Source organism: Neolamprologus multifasciatus, chromosome 16, assembly GCF_963576455.1.
Source record: "Neolamprologus multifasciatus chromosome 16, fNeoMul1.2, whole genome shotgun sequence".
Taxonomy (NCBI): domain Eukaryota; kingdom Metazoa; phylum Chordata; class Actinopteri; order Cichliformes; family Cichlidae; genus Neolamprologus; species Neolamprologus multifasciatus.
In genome coordinates this window covers 21023959-21040800 of record NC_140454.1, presented here as the reverse complement: position 1 = coordinate 21040800, position 16842 = coordinate 21023959, and the positions used below count along the sequence as shown (strand labels likewise).

The 16842-nt window shown below is 45.5% G+C and overlaps 1 protein-coding gene across 4 annotated transcripts in view; it reads left to right on the top strand.

Moving 5' to 3' along the window:
- Nucleotides 1-5023: 5023 nt before the first annotated feature.
- LOC146500772 (uncharacterized) overlaps nt 5024-16842 on the top strand; it is a 112024-nt gene continuing 100205 nt past the window's right edge. For 3 of the 4 annotated variants that reach the window (XR_014869754.1, XR_014869755.1, XM_085135030.1), the window contains exons 1-2: nt 5024-5702; nt 12251-12327. The gene's annotated coding sequence lies outside the window, so the exon portion shown is untranslated. The remainder of the gene's footprint in view (nt 5703-12250; nt 12328-16842) is intronic. The other variant, XM_085135031.1, reaches the window with a different exon arrangement.

Here is a 16842-nt window from a genome sequence, read left to right as displayed (position 1 = left end):
ATGTATGCTGTGAGTGAAATTAAAATAGCTTAACTAAACTAAAAAAGTAGTTGGCCTAAAAGCAGAGATTTCAGAAACATGCTATGGAAATGTTTTGTTCTGAAGATTCAATCAGATATTCCTCTAATGCCACCATGTGGTCACAATTATCACAACAGTCTGGTTGCGGTGAATGTGTAAAGTTCTTGAAAACTGATGTAATTGAATGAATAACATATTTGTATGACTGTGGCAAGTTTTAAAATTAAGAAACCTTTGAAAGACAGTGTGAAAGGCTGAAACTATGGATTTTTTAATTATTGAATTTTTTGAATATTGTTATTTTTGATTTTCACTCATCGTTGTCAAGCTGTTTTGTAAAGAAAAAAAACCTTCACAGTCGTGATGCTCCCTCACAGTAAAGCTTATCTAACTCTAAACAAGGAGAAAGAATATATATGTGTGTGTGTGTATACAGTGGGGCAAAAAAGTATTTAGTCAGCCACCGATTGTGCAAGTTCCCCCACTTAAAATGATGACAGAGGTCAGTAATTTGCACCAGAGGTACACTTCAACTGTGAGAGACAGAATGTGAAAAAAAAAAAAAATCCATGAATTCACATGGTAGGATTTGTAAAGAATTTATTCGTAAATCAGGGTGGAAAATAAGTATTTGGTCAATAACAAAAATACAACTCAATACTTTGTAACATAACCTTTGTTGGCAATAACAGAGGTCAAACGCTTACTATAGGTCTTTACCAGGTTTGCACACACAGTAGCTGGTATTTTGGCCCATTCCTCCATGCAGATCTTCTCAAGAGCAGTGATGTTTTGGGGCTGTCGCCGAGCAACACGGACTTTCAACTCCCGCCACAGATTTTCTATGGGGTTGAGGTCTGGAGACTGGCTAGGCCACTCCAGGACTTTCAAATGCTTCTTACGGAGCCACTCCTTTGTTGCCCGGGCGGTGTGTTTTGGATCATTGTCATGTTGGAAGACCCAGCCTCGTTTCATCTTCAAAGTTCTCACTGATGGAAGGAGGTTTTGGCTCAAAATCTCACGATACTTGGCCCCATTCATTCTGTCCTTAACACGGATCAGTCGTCCTGTCCCCTTGGCAGAAAAACAGCCCCATAGCATGATGTTTCCACCCCCATGCTTCACAGTAGGTATGGTGTTCTTGGGATGCAACTCAGTATTCTTCTTCCTCCAAACACGACGAGTTGAGTTTATACCAAAAAGTTCTACTTTGGTTTCATCTGACCACATGACATTCTCCCAATCCTCTGCTGTATCATCCATGTGCTCTCTGGCAAACTTCAGACGGGCCTGGACATGCACTGGCTTCAGCAGCGGAACACGCCTGGCACTGCGGGATTTGATTCCCTGCCGTTGTAGTGTGTTACTGATGGTGACCTTTGTTACTTTGGTCCCAGCTCTCTGCAGGTCATTCACCAGGTCCCCCCGTGTGGTTCTGGGATCTTTGCTCACCGTTCTCATGATCATTTTGACCCCACGGGATGAGATCTTGCGTGGAGCCCCAGATCGAGGGAGATTATCAGTGGTCTTGTATGTCTTCCATTTTCTGATGATTGCTCCCACAGTTGATTTTTTCACACCAAGCTGCTTGCCTATTGTAGATTCACTCTTCCCAGTCTGGTGCAGGTCTACAATTCTTTTCCTGGTGTCCTTCGAAAGCTCTTTGGTCTTGGCCATGGCGGAGTTTGGAGTCTGACTGGTTGAGGCTGTGGACAGGTGTCTTTTATACAGATGATGAGGTCAAACAGGTGCCATTCATACAGGTAACGAGTGGGGGACAGAAAAGCTTCTTACAGAAGACGTTACAGGTCTGTGAGAGCCAGGGATTTTCCTTGTTTGAGGTGACCAAATACTTATTTTCCACCCTGATTTACGAATAAATTCTTTACAAATCCTACCATGTGAATTCATGGATTTTTTTTTCACATTCTGTCTCTCACAGTTGAAGTGTACCTCTGGTGCAAATTACTGACCTCTGTCATCATTTTAAGTGGGGGAACTTGCACAATCGGTGGCTGACTAAATACTTTTTTGCCCCACTGTATATATACACATACACACACACACACACACACACACACACACACACACACACACACACACACACACACATATATATATATGTTGTCATATTATGAAGTTCTTTGTATTTGGACAGTTTTTATTTCTTGGTTATTCCTGTTTGGATTTCTTTATTATTCTTGAATATTAGAGTTTTAGTCTTTTGAGTTTAGATCTTCCAGACCTGCTTTGATTTTATCATCTTACACTTCCTCTTTGTCTTGTTTTAGCTTTAGTTTCTTTGCCCTCTCGTGTTCCCTTTTTACTGTTTTCTTGTTTCCTTGCCATTTGTATTTTGGTTACTTTCGCTTTTACTTTGAAGATTCTTTTTTCTTCATTGTCCTGTAATTGTTACTTCCTGTCTCCGTTTTCTGCTGAATTCCCAGATTGTTCTCATGTGTTAATTACTTTCATCGGTCTTCTGCTCATGTTTCTTGTTGATTAATGACTCCTCTGTGTATTTATGTTCCTGTCTTCCCCTTAGTCTTTAGCAAAGTGTCTGCCATGCCCTCCTCTGTTTTTGCTGTCACACTTTGTGTTGTTTGGGTTCTAGTTTGTTGGATTTTTTTTTTTTTTAATTAAATTTTATTTGGACTGCTGCAGCAAAGGCTTTCCTTTTGTTGCATGTAGTCTCCTGCATCAACAAAGTGAAAGCCTCGCTAAAGTTGACATGAATATTTCAACTAAAACATTGTGTATAAAACCCAAATCTTATTTTACCAACTGTAAAATGCACACCAAAGGGTGTTTCAAACTAATTTGAGGCTGAAATTTCACACTTTCATTGGTTTTCCAGGAGGAGACATTACCTGGACTGGAAAGTGGGATTTACATATTAACCCACTATATACCTACAATATTCTCACTCTGCAACAAATGTAATTTTTAAATGTGTAAGATCCAACTTAATCTATTCAGCTTGCAGTATATGGTAAATGTAGAATAAATAACCCTGTCTACATTTTTTTTTAAAAATTCAGATTATATGAAATTTCACACAGAGCTGGCAAAAGACACTATTTTGCACAAAAACGTTGTGCCTCATCAACCAAAAACATTACATTCACATCAGGCACTTACAATGTGTTTGTTGTTTGAGTGCGAAGATATGAATGATTTTCTTGTTCTACCAGTCTCAGGTTGCTGTTTCAAGAGTCCCCACCACTGTTTCTCAATTAGATTTTCAAGAATGTCAACATGAAAAACTGCATTTACAGCTTAATGATATGATGGGAAGTCTGAGATATTTATCTTAGTTTGTCCAAGTTGACAAAATTATCTTCAAAGTTTCTCAAAGGACAAGACAAATTCAGCACAGTAATAATTAGTATTTTTAATGTTACAATAATTTTATAAGACAGTAGGTTTACATACCTCTGATGAATTACCTCTTTTTGGTTGCAAAGACATATATGGGGTACTACCAAAAGTCTGACCTGCATAGGCACATCTGCTCAGTGTCCTCCTCAGGCATGCCGATTACATAATTGCTGCTGAGGACTAATGAGGGAACATAGGCTGTATCCCAATTCAGGGTCTGCAGCCTTAAAGTACACAGCCTCAACGATCCTCAAGGGCCGCGTACTTAAAGACCGCTAAGGCCGGAAATGGGAGGCTTGTGAAATGGGACGGTCTAGCCTCCGTTGCGCTGCCCAGGTTGCCTAGCAACCATGATACTAACAGCTGGAAACGTTTCATACAGCTTTGTTTGACAGAAATGAAGGAGAAAATCTTTTGTTCATTTGTTTGTTTGTTTCTACATGAGCTTTGATCATTCTCTGTAAGATTAAGCTCAGCTATTGAACAGCGTATATTTTAAAGTAAAGGCTTTAAAACCAAGTTAGTACAAACGTCACTAATGTCACATAACTTTGCCGACATGTGGCCAACAGTAATGTTTTAATGTTCTTCGTTATTAAACATTTGCACATAAATAAGTGACATAATATTCAGTACTCAGTGTTGGGGAGTAATGGAATACATGTACCGCCGTTACGTATTTAAAATACAAAATATGAGTAACTGTATTCCGTTACAGTTACCGTTTAAAAAGGTGGTATTTAGAATACAGTTACTTTGTTGAAATAAATGGATTACACGGCGGTACTTTCCTGTTTCATATTGTCGCGGGTCAGGCCTGTTTGGGTTTTGTTTGACAGCTACGTTCTGTTGTTCCAGGCGGCAGCGTTACGGTTGCCATGGTTACAGGGTGACGCTCTCTCTGCGTGTTTCCTGGGTGAGAGAGGCCTTTTTGTTGTTGTTGTGCTAAGCTAACAGGCAGAATGCTACAGGTATAGCTCTAAAGAATGTAGCATCATAGGCAGTGTAGTCCGTGCTGCAGGGAGAATGGACTGCCATACACGTTATGTGTCTGTGAGCGAGGGAGGGAGAAAAAGGAAAAGTAGGAGCTGTCATCGAGCAAAACGGGAGCTGGAAGCATGTAAATATAATAATAACCACTGCAGAGAAGAGAGCCTGACGAGCCCAGTTGTAAGTTAGCTATTAAGACTCGACTGTACACCGTGTTCGTGTTTTCCTCCAAAAACAATAAGTTCCGTTGGAGCAGCCTTTCAAAGCCTCTCTCTGTCTCTCGCTAGCAAAGTTGATCCAGACAACAAAGTAAAGCTAGTTTTCAGCTACGAGCCCGACACAGAACCCACCGTATTAGCCAGAGGTCCCTTTACTACGGTTCGGAGCCGCGGACCTTCAGTAACAGTAATAAATCACAGCAATAGTACATTCATGTAGTTGTAAACAGCATGATAATATATTAAGTAATCCAAGGTATTCAGAATACGTTACTCTCATTGAGTAACGTAACGGAATACGTTACAGAATACATTTCGGGGCATGTATTCTGTATTCTGTAATGGAATACATTTTAAAAGTAACCTTCCCAACACTGTCAGTACTTACTTAAAGTTTACTCTTCAGGCTCATCCGCCGTTTTTTCCTGCAAAATTATCCACACCCATGCACTATGCATTCTGGGATATGTTGGGCAACGAAGTCTACACCGCCACGTCCTTAAAATTCAGGGAAATGAAGGGCGCATTTCGAGCAGCCTTCGAATTGGGACAGCTTTCGTCGCGTCGCTGTGACATAAGCGGCCTTAAAATGCGGCCTTTAAGGCTGCAGACCCTGAATTACAGCCATAGTTGTCTGTATTTTTTAGTGTGGACACAAAACGGCCAACAAAAAGCCAAGTTTAAAACCAGCCCACCGAGGTATCTGTACTTTACTTGAGCATTACCGACAACTCTTTACTTTTACTCCCTACATTTTTAAACACATACCTGTACTTTCTACTCCTTACCTTTTAAAGCCGAGTTCAGTCGTAGGGCAGTTAAAGGAGGCCGGAAGGAGTGCAGGTGTCCAAGTTGTGTTTGTGCTACTAGCATCTAGCTAGCTCTACAGAAGATTGGGGACGCATGAGGGGAGTTTTAAATTAGGAGATACTGTAATTTCAAATGTAACGTTTCTGTCTGCTCAAGAAACGTCAGCAAACTGTTTGTCTGCAGTTTCTCGCACATTGTGTCGCTAGCTAAAAGTCCAGCTGCTGTATTTCCCAGGGCGAGAAAGAAAAGAGCTGGAGAGGAAGAGAGGGGTTGTATTTAATGGTAAGGGCTACTCAGTCAAACGTGAATTAAATCTGCAGATTAAAAATTTAAATATTTTTACAGAATTTTTAAAAAAATTCATATATTTGATTTGTATATCATGTGTTTTGATAAATTATGTATGTTCATTTTGTCAAAAGTCCTGCAAAACAAATTATACTAACTTTATTATTCAGTGTTGTATGAAAACATTGGGTAGTTTTTTTTTCCTTCCAAAATAAACAGGTTAGTTTGCAATACCGTGGTGAATTCAGAGTAAAGCTCTGTGTTGGATTGATACACAGTGGCTGTGGTGCTGACGGTCAGATTTTAGTTACATCAAGTGTAGCAGAGATAAATTTGCATTTACGCTGATGATGCTTCCATTAATTAACTGAATTGCAACTTTATACCAACTGTGTATTATCTAGCATAAAAATAGTATAAACAGTATAGTGTCAGTGTAGGGGATGAATATCAGTCAAGATGGCTCATGAAACTGCTTACATATTGTTGAAATTAGCTTTGTAAATCCACGAAGAGCAGCAGGTCGGTTGATCACAGCATGTACACTAAGAAAACCTGTTGAAGCTCACATTAGAAATTACTGTGAGTTGTGATTGTTTTCCCTATGCTCAGGCATCCAACTGTAACCCCCGACTGTACAAACTTTCCTGTTTAGTTGTGGAGGCAGAGTCACCCTTTACAACACAGGCAACAGAAAATAGCTGTTTTTTTAAAAAACAAAACAAAACAAAACAAAAAAAAACTTTTTCACCATATGAGTCCTACATAACAGATTGGATCTTTCATGAGAATTAGAATTTAGATTGAAATAATATTTTCCTTTCCATGTACTAATATTGTTTTTTAATATATTATATTACTATAGCACAAGTTCAGTTACGTTTTTACAAAAAGGGTTATTAGAACTGTCCTTCAAAGAGCTACTTTTTACTTTCCTACTGTTAGTACATTTCAGAGCCTGTACTTTTTTTTTTTACTTAAGTAAATAAGTTGCTTCAGTAGTTCAGTATTTAATTGAGTATTTTTAAACACAGGTATCTGTAGTTCTAATTAAGTAAAAAAAAAAAAAGAAGTCTGTACTCTTGCCACTGTTGCTAGAAAGTAGTAGTAGAAGTAAAATCAAGGACAGCTAGCAAAAGTCCCTCATTTTTATTTATTTTTCACTCTCCACAAGTAAAATTCTTGGACAGTTTAAACCAAATAGCAGGCCATATATTTGTAAAATGACTCCAAATTGCTCCAAAAGGCACCACAAGCACGATGGCAGTGAAGAGGTCCATTTCAACATTTAACAGAGGGCTAGCAGACTCTAGAACAGCTATAACTAATTCCAGTTAACAGATGGAGTTAAAGTTCACCCAGCTATCCACACGTGTCAGAACCATTCTTTGAAGAGGTGGTGCACACGCTTTTTAATCCTGTGAAGTTGCGTATCTAAGTGGCCCTTCGAAACTTGTAAGAATTAAATGGATCTTTCAAGAAAAGCACTAATGACTGACTCATTATTTAACAGTTTTTCAGTGAATCATTTCTGAAGAATAATTTTAACCACTTCTCAGAAATCACATTTCATTACTTTCCCAATTATGTTGTGCTGGCATTGTAACTTTTGGCTGGTCTCCATTTTATGAAAATTTAATGTTTTTAATGAAAGAAGTACCACATCTTTAAACTGCCTTAGAGTCGATGGAAGGTTTAGGCGTGCTGGTGAGGTCTACAAACTTTTACATTAGAGACTGTCAGGGTTCCTGGGTCGGTGACCCAGTGCTTTCCGTTTTGTTCATGTTCAGTTTATTTTGCCACTGCCTGTTTCATTTCCTGTTTGTTCCTGTGTCACCTCGTCTCGTGCCATTAGCCAGATTATGTTCAGCTGTGTACTCACCGGTCTCTCATTATCATCCTCATCAGTCTGTGTATTTAAGTCTTCTGTTTCTACTCGTTCTTTGTCGTGTCATTGATGTTGAGGTTATGTTGTTGTTTCCGCCTGTGTTCAGTCAGCCAGCCAGCCTTTCAGTCCGTCCTTCATTCATTCAGTCAGTCGTCCAGCCAGCCAGCCATTTCCTACCTCTGTTCTGTGTGTTCACTGCATCGACAATAAATCACCCAGCTTCACCTACCTGCGAGTCCTGCGTTTGGGTTCCTTCTTCCTCGCCTCCACCACACAACGCCTGACAGAATGACACGACCCGTGCCACGAAGACACGATTGGGACCCAGCGGACTCGGACCTCTACGAGCGGCAGGTGGCAGCGCTTTCCCGTTGGGCAGAGGTGGTCAGGGGAAAACAGCGGCTCTTCGCGGAGAGAGAGCACGTCTTCGAGGGGACTCGCCTGGCTCTGGGCGGGCCTCGGAGACGCCGCGTTCCCCCACCTGCTGCCTCACCTGCCCCGGAGCATTTGCCGCGGAGAGCGGACGTTTCATGCCGCGTTTCGGCCGCTCCGATCCTCGTTCACACACCCGCCGCCTCATTCGCCGGACCTCCACCTTCGCCACGGCTCCGCGGCTACGCCTCCCACCTCGGCTCAATGGAGGCTACCGCGCCAGAGGCTCAGCTGTTTACCCCGGCCGCTTCCTCTTCCCGGAGAAAGCGGCGCACACGCCGTCAACAACTCCCGGTGGTGAGTTCCGGTAACTGTTTTCCACCCTCCTCATTTGACACTTCACCCAGATTAACTAAGGGACTCATCTCCGATTCATGGGGAGATTCCCTCCTGGATGATGTAGACTGGGAAGATTTTTTCTGCTGTGCTCCCGCAAAGACTGTAAATCGTGGTGGCAGAAGAAACAGACTAATCCCGGATAAACCTGCCAGTATCACACACCCGGTCACTATTTCCACACCCGTCACTCAGCCATTTCCCACCAGCACGGCAGCCCAGATTCGGCCTTCCTCCTCAGCCATTTCATCACCTCAGATGACTAGGGCCCGGCCTACACCCACACCAGTACCAGCTCCCAGGAGGAGGGCAGCTGCGACGCAGCCTACCTCCACATCCGCTCTTGTTTCCCGGGTGGGGGTGACTGGTGTCCAGCCACCTCCCGTGCCTGTCCCAGCACCCAGGCTGAGGGCAGCCTCAATCCAGCCTGGCCACCCTAGAGGCTTGGAAGAGCTAACTGGTTCACCTACTACTTCACCTCTTCATCCTCCTCCTGATCCAGTCTTTCACGCCCTCGCACTGTCCCTGGTTAGGCTAGCTGAGGTGTCCCCTGCTCAGGCACCAGCCTTATTAGCCCAGGCTGCAATCTTATCCCCCTCGGTAACTCTGTCATTAGCTCAGCCATTAGCATCGCCAACCTCTGTTCATCCCTTAGCTTCCCCACTCCAGTCAGTTCCCTCACCTGCTGTTCAGCTTCCACTCCAGTCAGTTCCCTCACCTGCTGTTCAGCTTCCACTCCAGTCAGTTCCCTCACCTGCTGTTCAGCTTCCACTCCAGTCAGTTCCCTCACCTGCTGTTCAGCTTCCACTCCAGTCAGTTCCCTCACCTGCTGTTCAGCTTCCACTCCAGTCAGTTCCCTCACCTGCTGTTCAGCCTCCACTCCAGTCAGTTCCCTCACCTGCTGTTCAGCCTCCACTCCAGTCAGTTCCCTCACCTGCTGTTCAGCCTCCACTCCAGTCAGTTCCCTCACCTGCTGTTCAGCCTCCACTCCAGTCAGTTCCCTCACCTGCTGTTCAGCCTCCACTCCAGTCAGTTCCCTCACCTGCTGTTCAGCCTCCACTCCAGTCTCCTCCCGTCCTCCAGTCTGTCCAGTCTGTAGTCCAGTCAGTCCAGTCGCCTCCCGTCTGTCCAGTCTGTAGTCCAGTCAGTCCAGTCGCCTCCCGTCCAGTCAGTTCAGTTCCCGGACCTGCAGCCACAGCACCCAGAGCCAGCTGTGAGCCCTCCTGCTTGCCAGCCAGGGGCCTCCGCGCCCGCTGGCCCGGCCGCTCTCCCGCCAGGGGCCTCCGCGCCCGCTGGCCCTAAAGCTGTGGCTCCGTCACCCCCGGCTCCCGTGCCGTCGCCTGGGCCAGCCTCGGCCTCTGCTTCAGCGTCTGCTTCGCCTGGGCCAGCCTCGGCCTCTGCTTCAGCGTCTGCTTCGCCTGGTCCAGCCTCGGCCTCTGCTTCAGCGTCTGCTTCGCCTGGTCCAGCCTCGGCCTCTGCTTCAGCGTCTGCTTCGCCTGGTCCAGCCTCGGCCTCTGCTTCAGCGTCTGCTTCGCCTGGTCCAGACTCGGCCTCTGCTTCAGCGTCTGCTTCGCCTGGTCCAGACTCGGCCTCTGCTTCGCCTGGTCCAGACTCGGCCTCTGCTTCAGCGTCTGCTTCGCCTGGTCCAGACTCGGCCTCTGCTTCAGCTTCTGCTTCGCCTGGTCCAGACTCGGCCTCGGCGTCAGCCTCTGCTTCGCCTGGTCCTGCGGCTGCCGCACCGTCGCCCCAGCCACGTTCTGGACGTCATCGCCGGTGCGGCCGCCCACCGGACCGGCCGCCCACCGGACCGGCCGCCCACCGGACCGGCCGCCCACCGGACCGGCTGCCCACCGGACCGGCTCAGCGGCGGCCGCCGCCGCCTTCCTCGCGGCCGCCCGCCTGAACTGTTTCGTCGCGGCCGCCCGCCTGAACTGTTTCGTCGCGGCCGCCCGCCTGAACTGTTTCGTCCTGGGCCCCCTCCGCCCACCCTGTCTGGTCTTTTTCTCTTTTGGCCGTCGGGTGCCGTCCTTTGAAGGGGGGGGGGTACTGTCAGGGTTCCTGGGTCGGTGACCCAGTGCTTTCCGTTTTGTTCATGTTCAGTTTATTTTGCCACTGCCTGTTTCATTTCCTGTTTGTTCCTGTGTCACCTCGTCTCGTGCCATTAGCCAGATTATGTTCAGCTGTGTACTCACCGGTCTCTCATTATCATCCTCATCAGTCTGTGTATTTAAGTCTTCTGTTTCTACTCGTTCTTTGTCGTGTCATTGATGTTGAGGTTATGTTGTTGTTTCCGCCTGTGTTCAGTCAGCCAGCCAGCCTTTCAGTCCGTCCTTCAGTCAGTCAGTCAGTCGTCCGTCCAGCCAGCCATTTCCTACCTCTGTTCTGTGTGTTCACTGCATCGACAATAAATCACCCGGCTTCACCTACCTGCGAGTCCTGCGTTTGGGTTCCTTCTTCCTCGCCTCCACCACACAATGCCTGACAGAGACCAGAATTTGGAAACCGATAGTCTGTGGTCAAATCCACATTGATGTAGTTAACGAAAAGATTGTGGTTTCGATTAAGTCTAAATAAAAGCTTTTTTCAACTCGCAGAGTAACAAACCAAGCTAGGATATTTTGTTTGCTTTAACCAGTGCTGTCAGATTTACTCAAATGATTTACTGTTAGCCCTGTGATAGACTGGTAACCTGTCCAGGATGTACCCACATGTGTTTTTGTGTGTCTGTGTCTCTGCATGCGCATAAGCTGCTAGAATATTCCAAAATGATCAGGTCATTACAGTAAAACATTAAATGATGGTGTTCAAAAGAAGCATTAATATGAATGGATGATTATGTGTGGACCTGTCTTCTTTAATAACTACATTAAAATAGAAATAATTCGCATTCTAGCTCATTAACATTACCTGTCCACACTTTAATTTGAATTTCTTTAATATTCTGGTCAAACTCCAGTGGCTAATTGGACTGCTTTAAGTTGAACTTAATTTAACAGTCTGCTAGCTTATCTTAAGTAGGCCTTTAGGCATTTTTAGTCCTTTTTTTACAACCAGAATGTGAGACTAATTTACATTTACTTACGAAACAAAATGAGTTCTTTGTGTTAGTTTCTATTTCTGTCCTCTTTGCTTTCCACCTATCCAATGTTGCTGCTCTGTCTCAGTAATAAGGACTAATGTCAAGGTGACTTTGGGGAGAAAAGTACAAAATGAAACTCATAAAACGTTCAATATTTGCAAGATGACACATTTTATATAGCTTCTGCAGATGCATTTAATTTAGAGTTATTAGACGTAATGGTATGAGTGAAGGCTTTTTTTTTTTGTCAATTTTTAATTATTGATACTGATTATTGAGGTAATGACTGCTTTATTAGTTGAGTTAATTGCATGTGTTGTGGCTGAAATGCAGCCCAAACCAAAATGAAGCCCTACAGTAATTTTAGTTATAAAATAATCTTGTATCCAATAGCTGCGATGTTATACTAAATGTAGAACAGTTTAGACAGCGGTTTATGTAAGCAGCAGGCTGTTTAATAGTTTCAAATATACCATCTGGTTTTATTTTTATTATTTTATTATTTTTAGTATTATTAGTAGTAATAGTAGTATTTTGTTATTATCATTATTATTATTATTGTTATTATACTTTGGCCAGCATGAAGTGAAATTGGTGTTAAATTACCTTTAAACTGTCCCATAATAATTTAATATAGAACGCTTGATGAATGATATATTTTGAACAATGTTTAAAGAAACGTTTAAGGTAGGTGGTTTGTAAAACTACAACTTTACTGATTAACTGAGTCTTTAACCAACTTTAATTGTAGGTAAAGATGGACAGGCTTTTAAGATCCTACATTTCTGTTTATACTTATTCCTGCAGCATCCGTCCATCCATTCGTGGCAGGGGAGTTGGAGCCTATTAACCACCAATTAAGGCCGTACCCATGATAACCTCTGGTAAGAAATTTTTTTTTAATGAACTGTAGTGACTCTTGAAATTGACACTGACCAGAAGCAGAGAAGGTTTGCTTTCAAAGTAAAAGTTTCACCTTTACTTTGAAGGTGAACATTCTCCTTTTCTTTTGTGTTTTCAGTACTGCTTGATAAGTTTTGTGTCAGTTTGCAGAAAGTCAGTGTCATTTATACAAGCTACTGGTGACCGCAGCAACGGGCTAGTGACCAAACCAACTGCAGTTTTATCAGCTTGTGTATACAATGAGATTTTGTTGTACAAATCTTTCCTTTGTTATCCGTGGTAGCTTGATGGTTACAGATTGGGTCTCTGGGCCTATTTTTTGTTTACATTGACTAAAGTACTACAGTGATCCTTGACCAACTTCAAAAAATTGCTGATTGGCTTTCTCACATTTCTGTGAGGTGCTTTCACATTTGTATTGCATTGGGGTTTGAATTAGGGCAGGGAAATATGGCCAAAAATATTTATCACGATATATACTTGAAAGTTTGCGATAACGATATAATTGACGCAAGACAAAATACTTTACAACTCCACAACTTTATTAGTGCAAAAGAACCCCATCAATGTATTTTCACTTAAACAGGCAGCTGTTTTTTTAAGGTGCATTAAAGGTATATAAAAAATTAACAGTGCAAATGCAAATTCCTTGCTGACAGTTTAACCAAAAGGTATTTCCAGTGGAAATTGGATATGTCGGCCAATTTCCACTGGAAATACCTTTTGGTTAAACTTTGGTCATCCGTTTCATTCAACGATCCGCTTTCGCCCTCCTCATTCTTCGTCGCCACCATGCTTTTTCCGCCATGTACGTATGAAAACAAAGGCACTGCGCATGCGTGTTTTACCCATATTCTATCGCAATATTTCATTTTCTTATCATTGCCCGACATTATACCGGTATTACCGTGAATGATATGATATGGCTCATGTGGATACAGGAGAACAGGCTCTCACCACCATGTTTTTCAAATGCAAAAAGATTTTTATTGCTGGAAAACAATCTCCTGTATCTCATATTTCTACATATGTGTATTTACCCTGGGCTCATTTGTCTTCCTAGATTATTATTATCTCCATCCATCCATCCATCTTCATCCGCTTTATCCGGGGCCGGGTCACGGGGGCAGCAGCCTAAGCAAAGAGGCCCAGACCTCCCTCTCCCCAGCCACCTCCTCCAGCTTGTCCGGGGGAACACCAAGGCGTTCCCAGGCCAGCCGAGAGATATAATCTCTCCAGCGTGTCCTGGGTCTGCCCCGGGGCCTCCTCCCGGTGGGACATGCCTGGAACACCTCACCCAGGAGGCGCCCAGGGGGCATCCTTGTCAGATGCCAAAACCACCACAGCTTGCTCCTTTCGATGTGGAGCAGCAGCGGCTCTACTCTGAGCCCCTCCCGGATGGCCGAACTTCTCACCCCATCTCTAAGGGAGAGGCCAGCCACCCTTCGGAGGAAGCTCATTTCCGCCGCTTGTATCCGCGATCTCGTCCTTTCGGTCACTACCCACAGCTCGTGGCCATAGGTGAGGGTAGGGACGTAGATCGACTGGTAAATTGAGAGCTTCGCTTTTACACTCAGCTCCCTCTTCACCACGACGGACCGGTGCAGCGTCTGCATTACTGCAGCTGCAGCCCCAATCCGTCTGTCGATCTCCGGCTCCCTTCTCCCATCACTCGCGAACAAGACCCCGAGATACTTGAACTCCTCCACTTGGGGCAGGAACTCATCCCCGACCCGGAGTGGGCACTCCACCCTTTTCCGGCTGAGAACCATGGCCTCAGATTTGGAGGTGCTGATCCTCATTCCCGCTGCTTCACACTCGGCTGCGAACCGCTCCAGTGCGAGCTGGAGGCCCTCACCCGATGAAGCCAACAGAACCACATCATCCGCAAAGATCAGAGATGAGATTCTGAGGCCACCGAAGCGAAAGCCCTCCGCCACTTGGCTGCGCCTAGAAATCCTGTCCATAAAAATTATGAACAGAACCGGTGACAAAGGGCAGCCCTGGCGGAGCCCATCACCCACCGGGAACGAGTCCGACTTATTGCCGGCAATGCGAACCAAGCTCTTGCAACGGTTGTATAGGGATCGAATGGCCCGTAGCAATGGGCCAGACACCCCATACTTCCGCAACACCTCCCACAGGACACCCCGAGGGACACGGTGGAATGCCTTCTCCAAGTCCACAAAACACATGTAGACTGGTTGGGCAAACTCCCATGCACCCTCAAGTATCCTCGAGAGGATGAAGAGCTGGTCCAGTGTTCCGCGACCAGGACGAAAACCGCATTGTTCCTCCTGCATCCGAGGTTCGACTAGCGGACGAACTCTCCTTTCCAGCACCCTGGCATAGACTTTCCCGGGGAGGCTGAGGAGTGTGATCCCCCTGTAGTTGGAACACACCCTCCGGTCCCCCTTCTTGAAGATGGGGACCACCACCCCGGTCTGCCAATCCACGGGTACTGCCCCTGATCTCCACGCAACATTGCAGAGGCGTGTCAACCAGGACAGCCCTACAACGTCCAGAGCCTTCAGGAACTCGGGGCGGACCTCATCAACACCAGGGGCTCTGCCACCAAGGAGTTGTTTAACTGCCTCAGTGACCTCGCCCCCGGAAATTGGCGGGTCATTCCCCTCATCCCCAGACTCTGCTTCCTCCTCGGAAGACGCGTCAGTGGGATTAAGGAGGTCCTCGAAGTATTCCTTCCACCGCCTGACAATTTTCCCAGTCGACGTCAGCAGCGCTCCGCCAGCACTATACACAGTGCAGGTAGAGCACCGCTTTCCCCTCCTGAGACGCCTGACGGTTTGCCAGAACCTCTTCGAGGCAGTCCGAAAGTCTTTTTCCATGGCCTCTCCGAACTCCTCCCACACCCGAGTTTTTGCTTCAGCCACTACCCGATCCGCCTTCCGCTTGGCCTGTCGATACCTGTCGGCTGCCTCCGGAGTCCCACAGGCTAACCAAGCCCGATAGGACTCCTTCTTCAGCCTGGTGGCTCCCTTCACCTCTGGTGTCCACCATTTGGTTCGGGGATTACCACCACGGCAGGCACCAACCACCTTGCGGCCGCAGCTCAATGCAGCAGCTTCGGCAATGGAGGCGCTGAACATGGTCCATTCGGACTCAATGTCCCCCGCCTCCCTCGGAATGCTGTTGAAGCTCTGCCGGAGGTGTGCGTTGAAGATCTCGCGGACTGGGGCCTCTGCTAGTCGTTCCCAGCACACCCTCACTACGCGTTTAGGTGCACCAGGTCTGTCCAGCGTCCTCCCCCGCCACCTGATCCAACTCACCACCAGGTGGTGATCAGTTGACAGCTCAGCCCCTCTCTTTACCCAAGTGTCCAGAACATATGGTCGCAGGTCTGGTGATACGATTACAAAATTGATCATCGACCTACGGCCTAGAGCGTCCTGGTGCCACGTGCACTTATGGACACTCTTATGTTCGAACAAGGTGTTCGTTATGGCCAAACTGTGATTAGCACAGAAGTCCAATAACAAAGCACCACTCGGGTTCAGATCAGGGAGGCCGTTCCTCCCAATCACGCCCCTCCAGGTCTCGCTGTCGTTACCCACGTGAGCATTGAAGTCTCCCAGCAGGACAACAGAGTCTCCAGGTGGAGCACCTTCCAGCACCCCCCCCCCCCCCCCCCCCCAGGGACTCTAAGAAGGCTGGGTACTCCGAACTGCCACTCGGCGCATAAGCGCAGATGACAGTCAGGACCCGTTCCCCGACCCTAAGGCGCAGGGAACAAGCCCTCTCGTCCACCGGGAAAAACCCCAACGTACTGGCAGCAAGCCGAGGGGATATTAGAATACCCACCCCAGCCCGCCGCCTCTCACCAGGGGCAACTCCAGACTGAGACAATCTCCTGTATCTCATATTTCTACATATGTGTATTTACCCTGGGCTCATTTGTCTTCCTAGATTATTATTATCTTTGTACCTATAATGTATGATAAAGGTGAATATGATAGATTCGGAAGAAGATTCATAATGTATTAAAAAAATAATAAGTACTAAGAATACTGTAGGCTGTACTACTATTGTGATAAATATGCCTGAATGGAATTTAAACATTTAAGCTTTTAAAACAAAATACAAACAAAACCCCAAAACCCGAAAACTCATAAATGGTATCTGCAAGCTGCCAGAATATGTTGGCTAGATATGCACTGTTAATGAAAAATTTACCCTTTAAAATTGCATTTATAGAGCAGCTGCCTTGTACTAGCATGGGCGAAGCCTCGGTTTTGTCCACTAGATGTCAGGAAGCTCCCAGATTTCAGAATGAACTTCCCAGCATCCTACTCTCAGAGCACTATTACATCTAAACTTCAGCTTAAACAACTGCTTTCTACCTCAAAATAAACTGTTAAATCTCATCATAGTTCAATTAAAATGTCCACAGGTACATTTTTAAATTCAAGTTTCACTGCACATAAACACAAAACCATTATATGAAAAAAAATACACAAACACAGATTTCTTTTTAT